Below are 13,879 nucleotides of genomic sequence, written 5' to 3'. Positions count from 1 at the left end.
TTGGGGATTCTATAGAAAACTCTCAATAAAGTGACTGCACCTTTCTTGTTTCTGACTTCTACCCATACTGACTCAGTGGAGAAACCCTCCTCCACGACCTCCCTTTCTGCAGCTGTGATACCGTCCCTGATTAGCAATGCCACTCCCCCACCTCTTTTACCTCCCTCCCTATTTCTATTGAAGCATCTATACTCTGGAACATCCAACAACCATTCCTACCCCTGTGTTATCCATGTCTCCGTAATGGCCACAACATCGTTGTTCCAAGTACTGATCACACTGAAAGCATGTGTGTCTGCATGTGTGAGAGAAATAGCGACTGACAAAAGGAGTGATTATATCAAAGAAACTTAGCTAGCTTTCAGCAAAATAACCACTTTTACAGGATCCAAGTGCGATTTAAACCTTTGTGACAACACCTGGAGTACGAAAAAATTGTTTTCGCTTGATAACTTGCATGCCTGCAATAATAATCATATTGGTGGGAAAGTCAAGGTGAAAAACCGTTAGTCCAGCATATATAAATGTGGAATCTATTCAAAAGTGGTACGTCCTGATGGACAAAAATACGTCTTAACCCAGTAAAATATTGTGCATTAATTTATTGAATAAGTACACACAAATGGCTTGCAATTCAGAGAAGAGAACTGACTTTTTTTTTACACGTTGCAGAAAGGATTCTACCTATCAGACTGACATAACTCTAAGGTCATCTGATTGCAAATGAAATGCTTAGGGAATATCTAACTCATCCAAAACGATGGATTCGAACTCTCTGATTGTGATTCCCATTCAGAGAAATTAGTCGTTGATCTGCTGCTATGCAATACCTCCGCAGCATTATTCTGAATTGTTGGAATTAACGATAATTGTCATGGTAATTATTATATGCTGGACAATGAAATTATGCTGTCAGACTGTGTATATTAAAAACAGTGAAGGAAATATATGGTTATTTTGTAGGCTGAACAGAATATTGCTGAAAGACATTTTCCCAGTTATCATTCATTTGCAGACAAACACATTCTCTTCTCATGCAGTATAAATGTTTACAATTTATGTTGGTATGTCTTGCGAATTGTCCTTATCAATGCAAAACGAGAAGCTATGCCAATTTGTGTCTTTCTCAGTGAAAAAAAAAAAGAAACAATAAAGGTAGAGTGCAATGCATTTTCGGAGAGTAGAAAGAGGAAGGAAAGAATGATACAGCAGGTGTTACTATGGACCCGTCATAAGCAAGTAAAGAGGAAGAAGGGAACGGAGGAGACAAAGCTATTTCAGCGACTGAAGGCAGAAAAGCTGCACAATTCCGTTCAGGAAGAAATAGAAATCATTCAAGAACAAATCTAATTATTGTGGTCATCATTTGGCACGTGTTAAAAATGTGAAATAATGTTTATCCAATTAATTGTATCTTATAATAATTGGATAATATTTAGCTTCTTTGTTTAACCAGTTATTCGTTTATGCGTAATCTATTGATACTGTCAACATCCATGGACCATGAAAACAGTGTAACCAATCACCCAAAGGAGATTTAACAATTTAAATGCACTCACAACATAATATCACTGTAATACTTTCTCTCCAAGAAAACGTGCAAACGCCATAATATAGTAAGATCTACAACCTGATGGTTGCGTACATATTGATCCAGATTTACAGTCTCAATAAAATAAAAGAACGTAAAAAAATCAGAAATTGTTGGAAAAACTCAACAAGTCTCGCAACATCCGGAGAGAGAATGCAGAGTTAATGTTTTGGGCCTGGTGAACATTCTTCGGAACTAAAAGAATGTTATACACACCGAAAAGCTAATATAATGCATGGAACAAGCACATGATTCAGATAAAGTGAAGTAATGGCACTGCTAAAGGGGAGAATCTGTGGCAAAATTACAAATTTTGTTTGTAGAAGTGCGGACATATATTGTTAAATTTGAAAATAAAATCTGTTCAAAGAGAGAGATTAGTCTTTCCAGGCATATATTCTCAAACTTAAGACGGGAAATAATGCCCTGCAGTGAACTTAGAAGATTTAATACCGTTGAAATAAAGATGCCTTGCCTGAACTTGGAATATTGATACAGCTCACAGTGATTCCCTTCACCGTAAATGAATGTATTACCTGGAAGCCCGACAGCTATAATGACGGGACAGTAAATGACAAACAGCAGACCTTTTGGTGTCCCGTGTATTTCTACCAGGAACTGTTTTGCCATTCTGAATGTGAATTTATGCACAATGGTAGTCTCCAGAGAGATAAATAGTTCATTTGATTTTTTTTAAAAATTCTACTAATTGACGCAAATAAGGTAATGTAGTGACATGCTGGCATTTTGTTTTGCTTTTCATTGAAAAGAATCTTCTGCAACATCCTGAATTCACATCTGAAGTGAAATCCCAGAATCCTTAGAATGATCGAAGTAAGATTCGATTCTATAATGTAAAGGAAAATAAAATTAGCAGTTTCAATGTTGAAAACAACGCTGCACATGAACAATTGTCAAGGTTAGCGGTGATTTTGGCGCATCTTTTTGCTGACAAGAAATTTCCGGTCCGGGGAGCAAATACAGCCATGTTTTCTGAAGTTTTCGACATTCACCATTCTTCAACCATGTGATCACAGCTGACGGGCAACATGGTTCAACAGCATTTTGAAACTGTACATTCACTTTTGTACAATTATCTGGATTCAGTGTGGTAGTTCCAGTTGAACATGAACCCTTTTGGATTGCTTAAAGCAACTTTTTATTTTATATTTTCTTTCTCAGGGACTTTCAGTACGGATTTATCGAGGTCATTGATATCAAGGGTTAGATTTAGATTTATTTAATATTGTCACTTGCAAAAAGGTACAGTGAAAAATGTGTATTGTCACCATGCTGTGGCACCACATAGAGTCCCGAATAAATAACAGAATAAATTGTGTAAATTGTAAAATTCTTACGAAATTAATATTACTGAAAGAGCTTCAGCAATTTCTCTTGCCCTCTCAGGAGACTTCACCCGTTCTGCTCCTTCAGTCTCTATCCTTCCACATCGTGCCTCGGGTCCTAGCAATTTGCTTCTGCTCTACTGTCATTGGTTCAGCCACTTCGGCGCCTGCCGCCTCCGAACTGGAGACAGTTTCACTGGGCCAGTCAAACACTTCCTCAGATGTGGTTCTGAGTCGACCTAGGTCTTTCGACGCCGCCACCCGGGATGGAGGGTCTTGGAAATGCGCAGGACTCCACCCTCCTGCAGGAGAACATGGTGGGGACCCCGCCCCAGGGTCTCTAACAGCCAAAAGATAAACATTACTGAGCTGGAAAGACAATGATGACGCTGTGAGGATGCGGCAGAATACGCCGTTTGAGCCCATGAGTGCCCGACCACCGTACGCAGGAGTACAACGCTGCTAAACCTACTCCCGCCACCTGGAGATTTAAAACTGATTGATGTAACTGTCGGTGTGGTGCGGTGAACATTGCGGTGGTTGATTCAACTTCAGAAATATTGTGTTGGTTTTGAATAAGTGTGTTTAAAAGCTGAGTAGATCTGTATTGATTAACTGCGATCATGTTCACAGCATCATAATTAACTTCCAGTGTCCTGTTTAAATCCATACTTGCATACGCCTTTATAACACTGCATTTTTCAATTTATGTTGATCTTTTCTCGTTAAGCTTTATTACGTTGTAAATTAGTCATAGCCCAGAGATAAATGCAGAATGCGTTTATCAGGTAATTTATTTTTCAATGTGGAATTTGGGTTGGAAAAGGAAGGAACCGTTGCACCAAACGTTTGATGCAGGCAGCAAAGACTCCAGGGTTAAAGGTAAACATGCTTGGAAAAAAAAAAATCGATCGAGAGGCCGACCTGCGGTAAGCCTACATTCCACGATGCCTACAGCAGACAAGAAGGTCTTCCGGCCCATCGTGTCGTTACTTTTCAAAAATAAACGCTCATCTATTCTAATCTCGTGTACAGCACTTGACTCATAGCCAACTTTACCAGTGCGTCGCAAATGTGTATCTACACTTCTTAAAAGTTATGATGATTACTGACTCCAACACCCTTACTGGCAGTGAATTCTGGATCCCCATCCGTCGCTGGGTGAAAGAGATAAACTTTTCTCGCATGATTTGTAAAGCTCCTGTATCTTATATTCAATTTGTGCCCCTGGTAATTGACCCCTTCACGAAGAGGGAAATGTCAATCCTGTTTACCGCACATAATTTTATATGTCTCACTTACGGTCCCATCGATCTCCTCTACTCCAAGAGAAACAACGCTATCCAATCTGTCCTCATGAGTGAAACTGTCAAGTCCTGGCAAAATGCGAGAAAATCTCTTAAGTACCCTTTCCAGTGCAATCAAATCCCTCATTTAATACGGCTTCCAGAACTGTGCCCAACATTTTGTCTGTTGTCTAAACAACGCCTTATATAATTCCAGCATAAACTCTATGAATCTAAAGTTTATTCATCAGCTAATGATGGCAATTGTCTCATGGTCCTGACGAAGGGTCCCAGCACGAAACATCCATTTTCCTGCTCCTCTGATGCCGCGTGACCTATTGTGTTCCTCCAGCTCCACATTGTATCGACAATTGTCCCAAATGCCTTCTGAACCACTTTATCGAACTGTTCTGATATCTTAAAGGACTGGTGTGCACGCACAATGAGATTTTTCTGTTCCGTGTGCTTCCTAATGATTTACTGTTCATTACGTCCTCTAGCTCCTTGTTTGCCCTGTCCAAATACATCACGTTTCAGTTATCTGGATCAAATTCTATTTACCATTGATCAGCCCACATGAGCAACCCGTCCATATTTTCCTGTAATCTACCACAGATAGCAAAGACCCGAACATTGTTCTCTTCTGAAACACACTAGACAAAGAACAATAGAATAAAAGAGAAGACCAGCACAGGAACAGGCCCTTGACCCTCCAAGCCTGTGCTGATCATCATACCCTGACTAAAACCAAAAAAAAACCTTCTACACTTATTCGGTCCGTATTCCTTATTCCCTCCCTATTCACCGAACCATCTAGATGCCCCTTAAATATCGCCAATGTGCCTGCTTCCACCACGTCTTCTGGCAGTGTGTTCCAGGCTCCTACCAGTTGTTGAAATCCTCCGTCGTACATCTCCCTTAAAATTTCCCCCTCTCACATTGCATCTGTGCGCCCTTGTAATTGAAAATTCAACCCTGGGGCGGGGGACACCCGATTATCTACCTTATCTGTGCATCTCATAATTTTGTAGGCCTCTATCAGGTCTCCTCTCAGTCGCCGTCTTTCCAGTGTAAACAATCCAAGGCGTTTTAACCTATCCTCATCGTCAATGTCCTCGAGACCGGACAACATCCTGGTGAACCATTTCTACACTATCTGCAAAGCTTCCACGTCCTTCTGGTAGTATGGTGACCAACACCGCACACTTTACTCCAAATGCGACCTAACATGGGTTTTGTATAGCTCCAACATGTTTTGCTACTCTTGTACTCCATGCCCAGGCTGCTAAAAGCAAATATTCCATTTGCCTTCTTCATCATTTTGGCCACCTGTGTTGCCACTTTTAGGGAACTGAGGATCTTCACGCCCAGATCCATCTGTACGTTAATGTTCCTAAGGGTTCTGGCATTAACAGTCTAATTCACACCTAAATTTGATCCTCCAAAATGCATCACCTCGCATTTGTCTGGATAAAACTCCATCTGCCATTTCTGTGACAGTGAACAGAAAATTTAAGTGGAACGCATTCAACACAGAAGAGAAGAAAGCCCAAGAAATACTCAAGAAAGACGTAAACATCGCAATCCTACCAACGCAGAACGGACGCATGACAGTAATTTTTAATAGAGCTCACGACATCGAGAAAGCCAACGCACGACTAACAGATACCAACTCTTACCAACAGATGGCAATAGACCCAACACTAAGTGAAAGAACCGTATTACAACAACCCTGAAGAAATTATACAGATCAAACATCAGCAACACAGACGACCAAAAAATGAAGCCAGAGTGATCCAACACACCCGCTTCTATGGACGACCTAAGGTACACAACATAGGGGACCCCTCAGACTCATAGTCTCATTACCAGTCACACCAACATATAGATTAGCCAAAGAGCTGCGACGGAAACTGAAATACTTGCTTGACAACACTACCCACTCCTCCCAAGAATTCCTCAACATCACTAAGGATACCAGAATAGAAGAGGACGAGATAGTGGTATCCTTTGACATAACAACACTGCTTAAGTTCATAAACATTGATTATGCCAAAGAGACAATTGCCACACGGCTGGACAAATCAGGAAGGCAGGCAGCCCACGACACCAACAGCATCAACAAGGACAGCACCCTGAAAATGCTATACCTCACAATCCATATATACAAACAAATCAATGGAACACCAATGGGATCCCCGATATCGGGGCTAATAGCAGAAGCGGTAATGAAAAGATTACAATTGAAAACGCTCTCCGCTATCCAACCCAAACTCAGGGTCCACGATTTAAATTACACCTTTGCGAGTATCAAAAGCACAAGACTGGAATAAATCCACCAACACATAAAGACCATCCTCACTGGAATAAAATTCACAAAAAACGAAGACAACAACAACCGACTACCCTTCCTGGATATAATGTTGGAACGTCAGTACAACGGGGAACTCCAGACGAGCATATACAGAAAGACGACACATATGGGCCAGATTCTTAATTACACCAGCAACCACCCCAACGCCCATAAACGGAGCTGCATCAGGACGTTATTCATACGAGCCACAACACACTGCAACAACCTAGAACTGCACATAGCAGAACAGGAACACTTATGCCGAGTTTTTGAAAAGGAATGAATACCCAAAAAGCACCATCCGCCATTACATCCGTGACAGACCACAACAAGAAGGCACAACACGGCCAGACACACCAGTCACCCTACTGTACATCAGGGACATATCGGAGATGACCACAAAACTCCTCAGACCCCTAGGGATCAGGGTAGCCCACAAACCAACAATCACCCTGCGACTGCTACTGATGAACATAAAGGACACCACACCCATAGCCAATAAAACTGATGTAGTATACAAAATAGCATGCAAGGGCTGCAAGAAACATTACTCTGGCCAAACTGGACGAAAACTGGCAATAAGGACACACGAACACCAAACAGCCACCAAGAGAACGACCAATTCGCAATGGTCTCAGTACACACGCACAAAGAAGGACACGAATTAGACTGAGATACCACCTCCATAATAGCGCAGGCCAGAGACATGCCAGGAAATTCTTGGAGACCTGGCATTCCAACTGGAATTCCATCAACTAAAAAATTGAACTGGACCCGATATACAAGCCACTGAAAAACAGAACTGGAAGTGATGCCAACCACCCCAGCAAACCGAGGCATATAAATAACAAGCGGGACAGGACACCAACCATTCACCCGAGGCGCACAGATGATGTTACCGACCAGGGTGATGAAACATCTGCAAACAAACACACCGGCTCAGTGAGAAAGTCTGCAACCTGATGTCCACATTGTATATGTCAAGTACAAAACCCCCCATCTGCACTCGAGATCACCTATTCGAAAAATTCAATAAAAATCCTCACGCATGAATTCACCGCACCAAAACTTCTCTGACGGGGCTTGCTTAACCTCTGCCTCCGCAAGTGCAGATTTATTTTGTCCCACAGAATTACGTTCAATCGAATTCCCACGACTAGGTTAGACTGAATTGTTTTTAGTTTTCTGGTTCAAGTCTGCAGAGAGGGAAAGATGAACTTTTGAAGCTGTTTCCACCTCAGTGATATCAATGAATTATTAATATATTCGGTAGTTTACCACTTGTACAATTTCTTCAGAAACTTACTCAGTAACCCAAGATGGCACCAGAATTGATAACTCGTCTGGAGCTCGAGGAACACAGCAGGCCAGAGAGCATCAGAGCAGTAGGAAGTTGACATTTCGGGTCGGGACCCTTTTTCAGAAATGGGGATCGGCAGTTCTTACTATGTCTCGGCGCCAGTATGTGGCAACATTTCACTGTACCGAGGCATAAGTGACAGTATTAAAAAATCTGAATCTATATCCTCCCTTTACACGAGATGTCAACTGCAATATTACCTGTTCAGACCTGCAGATCCTTGAGCTGGGAGCACTTATTACAGATGGATTCTTCGTCGATCGCCTTAGTATCCAGCACTCCCTCGCGCTGAAACAACAAGACATTATCTGTGCAAAGTGGCAGAGAGACATCACAAACTGCAGCAAGGAAAGCAACTAATTGCAGAGCAGTATTTGTAATTATTTCTAGTTTTCACGATAACAGCAGATATTCAGTTTGTATTTTGTTCTCGAGTACTTCATTTCACTCAATTTTCTACTGTAGAATGAAAAATAAGATACGAATCGGTTTTATTTTAATAACCACAATAAAGTGAAAAGAACAAGAACTCTGAACTAATTAATTCAGAAATTGATTAAAATAAGATGCATATAGCAGCATAGGTAATATCTTCCTGTTGTAGTATGAGGGAGCTGTTGGACACCTCGGTGAACGATGGAGAACACATGTCCAATAAATGTTTTCATCTCAAGGAACTTCCGGCGAAACATAACCAGCGAAGGTGCAACACCTGCTCATTTACCTCCTCCTCCACCACCTCACCCCACTCCCCCACAAGTATCCAAGGGTCCAAACATACCTTTCAGGTGAAGCAACACTTCATCTGCATTTCCCAGAAGCTAGTTCTACTACATTCGCTGCTCACAATGTGGTCTCTTGTAAATTGTGGAAATGAAGCGTAGACTGGATGACTACTTCACAGAACATTTACATTCTGCTCACAAAAAAATCCCTGAACTACCTGTTGCCTGCCACTTTAACGCACCACCCTGTGCCCTGGCCGACATCTCTGTTTCTGGCTTGCCGCTGTGTTCCAGCAAAGCTCAATGCAAGCTGTGAGAACAACACTTTATTTTCTGCTTGGGGACCCTGCAGCCTCCGGAGTCAATATCGAGTTCAATAATTTTAGGGCCTAAACTCTACATGTCCCAGCCTCCTCTCCCACACACCAGGCCTTGTTAACACATAGCATGCCGTCACACACTTCCAGTTAATAGTCACTAATAGTTCCCATTAACAACTATTCACCCTCCCAGCCTGATCGTTATCAACTGTTTGTCTGTCCAACTGCTCTTCTTTCTCTTTAGGTTCTATCCTAACGTTTACTCCCGACCAAGTCCCCTCCCTTTTTTCTGCATGTAAACTGATGTTTTCCCAGCCACCATCAGTTCTGAGGAAGGGTCACTGGAACCGAAAAGTTAACGTTTTATTTCCTTCACAGATGCTGCCAGACCTCATGAGATTTTCCAGCAACTTTGTTTTTGCTCAAAGAACTTCAGGTTGGAGTACACCATTTTCCCGATGCTGTCTCACATAGAAACCAATCCACACACCTCTCAGTCGCATTTCCCTGCAATAAGTAACAGTCGATTTCCATTGTAAATTAATTGTTACACTCACCGGGGTTCCATATTTAAAGTCCCAGGGGATTCAGATCTCTGTGCATTCTGCAATCGATCTGCATTTAAATAGAACATTTTCAAAGTAAACAAACACAATTTTGTCACATTCATCTCCTTTTTCAGGACACTTTCTCACGCAACTTTCCTTTCTATAGTCTTTTTCGACACTTCTTTACTCCTTTCCCTATCCTGTCGGTCCTAGAGAACTGTATCATTTTTGGAAAACGTGCTTTAGAAAGAAGATATGAGTATTGTGGCGAAAATACTGATTCGAGTAATTTCATGGTCATTTGGGTGGGCAATCGTTTTTTTCTTCTCTGCAAAATATAATTAAAGTTAAAGTAATGTATGATAATGGCGTTTCATAAAGAAAGAAGCGTTGAGATATTATGTATAAAGAAATAATAATCCTTTATTGATAGATATTAGTCACATGTAGAATGTGAACATTAAAAGAATAGAATATTTCATACATTATGCAATACACGGTTATGAAACTTAATTAACTTGTGTGAGATGGGTCGAGACAAATTCGTCAATATATTTTAAAATGAGATTGAGTAGATGACTGAGACAAAAAAAGAATAAGTTGTATGAAGACTGTCCAAATGAGTAGGACTAAGTGAATTGTTGTATTCATAAAAGTGTGCAGATTCTGCGGGGTACGATTATTTGATTCTGTGGGAATGGAAACTTAATCAACAACGTGATAATTTTCAACACTAGCTAACTTACGAGATACGTGGGAGGGATATTGTGTCCTCGGTACATCTGTTGACGCACGGAAGTATTGTAAATGCTGAATTGATGTTTATGACTTCTGTGTGTATGACGAGATTCAATTACTCCCCAAAAAAGTCAGAACGAGCATTGACTTCAAATGGGGAAATAAAAGACTAGGTCCTTGTCCGTGACAAGAGGTTACCTTGTATGTTCATCATCTCTTTCTCTCTGAATTGTCATCTTTCAATGGTTTCAGTGCTGGAACCCTTTTAAATTTCAGAAAGATGTCATAAAGAATTGAGTTAACCACTGTGCTGAGAAGCTGTTCACACGCCCTGTTCTGAGAAGGAAGGCAATCACTGTGCAAATGTTCTCGAGACGCATTCATTCGTACCAGATATCGAGAGTAACTCATGAACCATTCCAGATAGTTAAACGATAGGAGGTCCACACGCGGTTTCCACTTTGCAGTTGGAATCGCATCCATTAATGAACTGTGTTAATTCTCACAGTGCTGAATGTTTCTTCTGAATGCAATATCCATCAGTGGGAGGCGAATCGATATTAGAGACAGGTGCAGAAGAAATCTGTATGATTTGCTTCAATTTCACACTAATTAGTTTTGGCACGGATATTTTACCTTTCCTCCCACCCCAGTGGGACTTTCTGCCCTTTCAATTCTGGCAGGCAGACACACCATTTCTCTGCCATTCTCACATTAAAACATAAGAACATAAGAACTCGGAGCAGGAGTAGGCCATCTGGCCCCTTGAGCCTGCCCCGCCATTTAATAAGATCATGGCTGATCTTTTTGAGACTCATCTCCACCTCCCCACCCACTCACCATAACCCTTAATTCCTTTACTGTTCAAAAATTTATCTCGCCTTGCCTTAAATACATTCAGCGAGGTAGCTTCAACCGCTTCACTGGGCAGGGAATTCCACAGATTCACAACCCTTTGGGTGAAGAAGTTCCTCCTGACCTCAGTCCGACATCTGCTTCCCTTTATTTTGAGGCGATGCCCTCGAGCCCGAGTTTCACCTGCTAGCGGAAACAGCCTCCCTGCCTCCACATTATCTATTCCCTTCAAAATCTTATATGTTTCTATAAGATCTCCCCTCATTCTTCTGAATTCCAATGAGTATAATTCCAGTCTACGCAGTCTCTCCTCATAATCCAAACCTCTCAACTCTGGAATTACCCGAGTGAATCTCCTCTGCACCCACTCCAGTGCTAGTGTATCTCTTCTCAAGTAAGGAGATCAAAACTGCACACAGTACTCCAGATGTTGCCTCACCAGGTCCCGACACAGCTGCAGCATAGCCTCCCTGTTTTTAAACTCCATCCCTTGCGCAATGGCAGACAAAATTCCATTTGCCTTTTTAATTACCGGCTGCACCTGCAATCCTACTTTTAGCGATTCATGCACAAGGACAGCCAAGTCTCTCTGCACAGCAGCATGCTGCAATTTTATTATCATATAAAACATAGTCAATTTTACTGTTATTCCTACCAAAATGGATGACCTCACACTTAGCAACATTGTACTCCATCAGCCAGACCTTTGCCCACTCACTTAGACTATTTATATCCCTCTGTACACTTTCAGTATCTTCTGCACACTTTGCCCTATCACTCACCTTAGTGTCGTCTGCAAATTTTGACACACCACACTTTGTCACCAACTCCAAATCATCTATGTAAATTGTAAACAATTGCGGTCCCAACATTGATCCCTGAGGCACACCACAAGCCATTGACAGCCAACCAGAAAAACTGCCATTTATCCTTACTCTTTGCTTTCTACCAGTCAACCAATCCTCTATCCATGCCAATAAATTACCTGAAATACTGTGCAACTTTATCTTATGCAGCAGCCTTTGTTGTGGCACCTTGTCAAATGCCTTCTGGAAATCCAGATACACTACATCCACAGGTTCCCCATTGTCCACCATGCAAGTAATGTTTTCAAAGAATTCCACCAAATTAGTTAAACATGACCTACCCTTCATGAACACATGCTGGGTGCTCCCAATGGGAGAATTTGTATTCAAATGTCTTGCTATTTCTTCCTTCATGATAGATTCAAGCATTTTCCCCACTACCAAAGTTAAGCTGACTGGCCGATAGTTACCTGCTTTTTGTCTACTTCCTTTTTAAAACAGTGGCGTCACATTGGCTGTTTGTCAATCTGCGGGAAGACCCCAGAGTCCAGCGAATTTTGTTGCATAATTACTAGTGCATTTGCTGTTTCCGCATCACCTCTTTTAATACCCTGGGATGCATTTCATCAGGGCCTGGAGACTTGTCTACCTTTAACCCCATTAGCTTGCCCAACACTCCCTCCTTAGTGATAAGGATAGTTTCTCGGTCCTCACCTGCTATAACCTTCTTGCAATCAGTTTTCGACATATTATTTGTGTCCTCCAATGTGAAGGCTGACACAAAATAACTGTTTAATGCCTTGGCTATTTCCTCATTCCCAGTTATTAAATTGGCCTACTCATTCTCTAAAGGACCAATGTTTACCTTCGCCACACTGTTATGATTTACATATTTACAGAAACTTCTGCTGCCTGTTTTCATATTTTGAGCTAGTTTACTCTCATAATCTATCTTACTTTTCTTTATAACTTTTTTTGTGGCTTTCTGTTGGCCTTTAAAGATTTCCCAGTCTACTAGTTTCCCACTAATCTTTGTTTTTTTGTATGTTTTTTTTTAATGTGATCTTTTCGTTTATTTCCTTAGACATCCATGGTTGACTATTTCTTTTCCTACAGCTCTTCCTTATCGCTGGAATATACTTCTGCTGACCACGGTGAAAAATCGTTTTGAAATTCCTCCACTGTTCCTGAATTGACCCACCATCAAGTTTTTGCTCCCATTTTACCTTAACTAACTCCTCCCTCATCCCATCATAGTCTCCTTTGTTTAAGCACAGGACATTGGTACTGGATTTAACCTTCTCATGCTCCATCTGTATTTTAAATTCGACCACACTGTGATCGCTCCTTCCAAGAGGATCCCTAACTGTGAGATCATTAATTATTGCTGTCTCATTACACAGGACGAGATCGAGGATAGCTTGCTCCCTCGTCGGTTCTATTACATATTGTCCAAGGAAATTATCGCTAATGCATTCTACGAAATCCTCCTCAAGGCTGCCATGACCGACCTGGTTTGACTAATCGATACATAGATTAAAATCCCCCACGATAATTGCTGTACCATTTTTACATGCATTAGCTATTTCTATGTTTATTGGCCGACCCACCACGATGTCATTATTTGGTGGCCTATAGACCACGCTTATCATTTACTTCTTCTCCCTATTATTCATGATTTCCACTCAAATGGATTCAACCTTTTCTTCAATAGAACCTCCATCATCTCTCACTACCGCCCTGATATCATCCTTAAAAATCAGAGCGACACGACCTCTCTTACCTTCCTGTCTGTCGTTCCGAACAGTTTGATACCCCTGGATATTTAACTCCCACTCATGACCATCCTGCAACCACGTCTCTGTAATGGCCCCTAAATCATACCCATTTGCCATGATTTGCGCCGTCAACTCATTCACCTTGTTTTGAATGCTGCGAGCATTCAAATAAA

The 13,879-nt window shown here is 41.4% G+C and overlaps 1 long non-coding RNA gene across 1 annotated transcript; it reads right to left on the bottom strand.

The window, feature by feature from the left end:
* Nucleotides 1-622: 622 nt before the first annotated feature.
* Nucleotides 623-5,556, bottom strand: LOC125483625. The gene is made up of 3 exons (XR_007262560.1): nucleotides 4,240-5,556; nucleotides 2,950-3,277; nucleotides 623-2,438 (listed from the first exon to the last, which is right to left on the bottom strand). It is a non-coding gene; the product is annotated as an uncharacterized LOC125483625 (long non-coding RNA).
* Nucleotides 5,557-13,879: the final 8,323 nt, after the last annotated feature.

The sequence above is a fragment of the Rhincodon typus genome, chromosome 8 (genome assembly GCF_021869965.1).
Source record: "Rhincodon typus isolate 14 chromosome 8, sRhiTyp1.1, whole genome shotgun sequence".
NCBI classification, from domain to species: domain Eukaryota; kingdom Metazoa; phylum Chordata; class Chondrichthyes; order Orectolobiformes; family Rhincodontidae; genus Rhincodon; species Rhincodon typus.
Note: the sequence above shows the minus strand (reverse complement) of the source record. Positions and strands in the feature narration are given on the sequence as shown.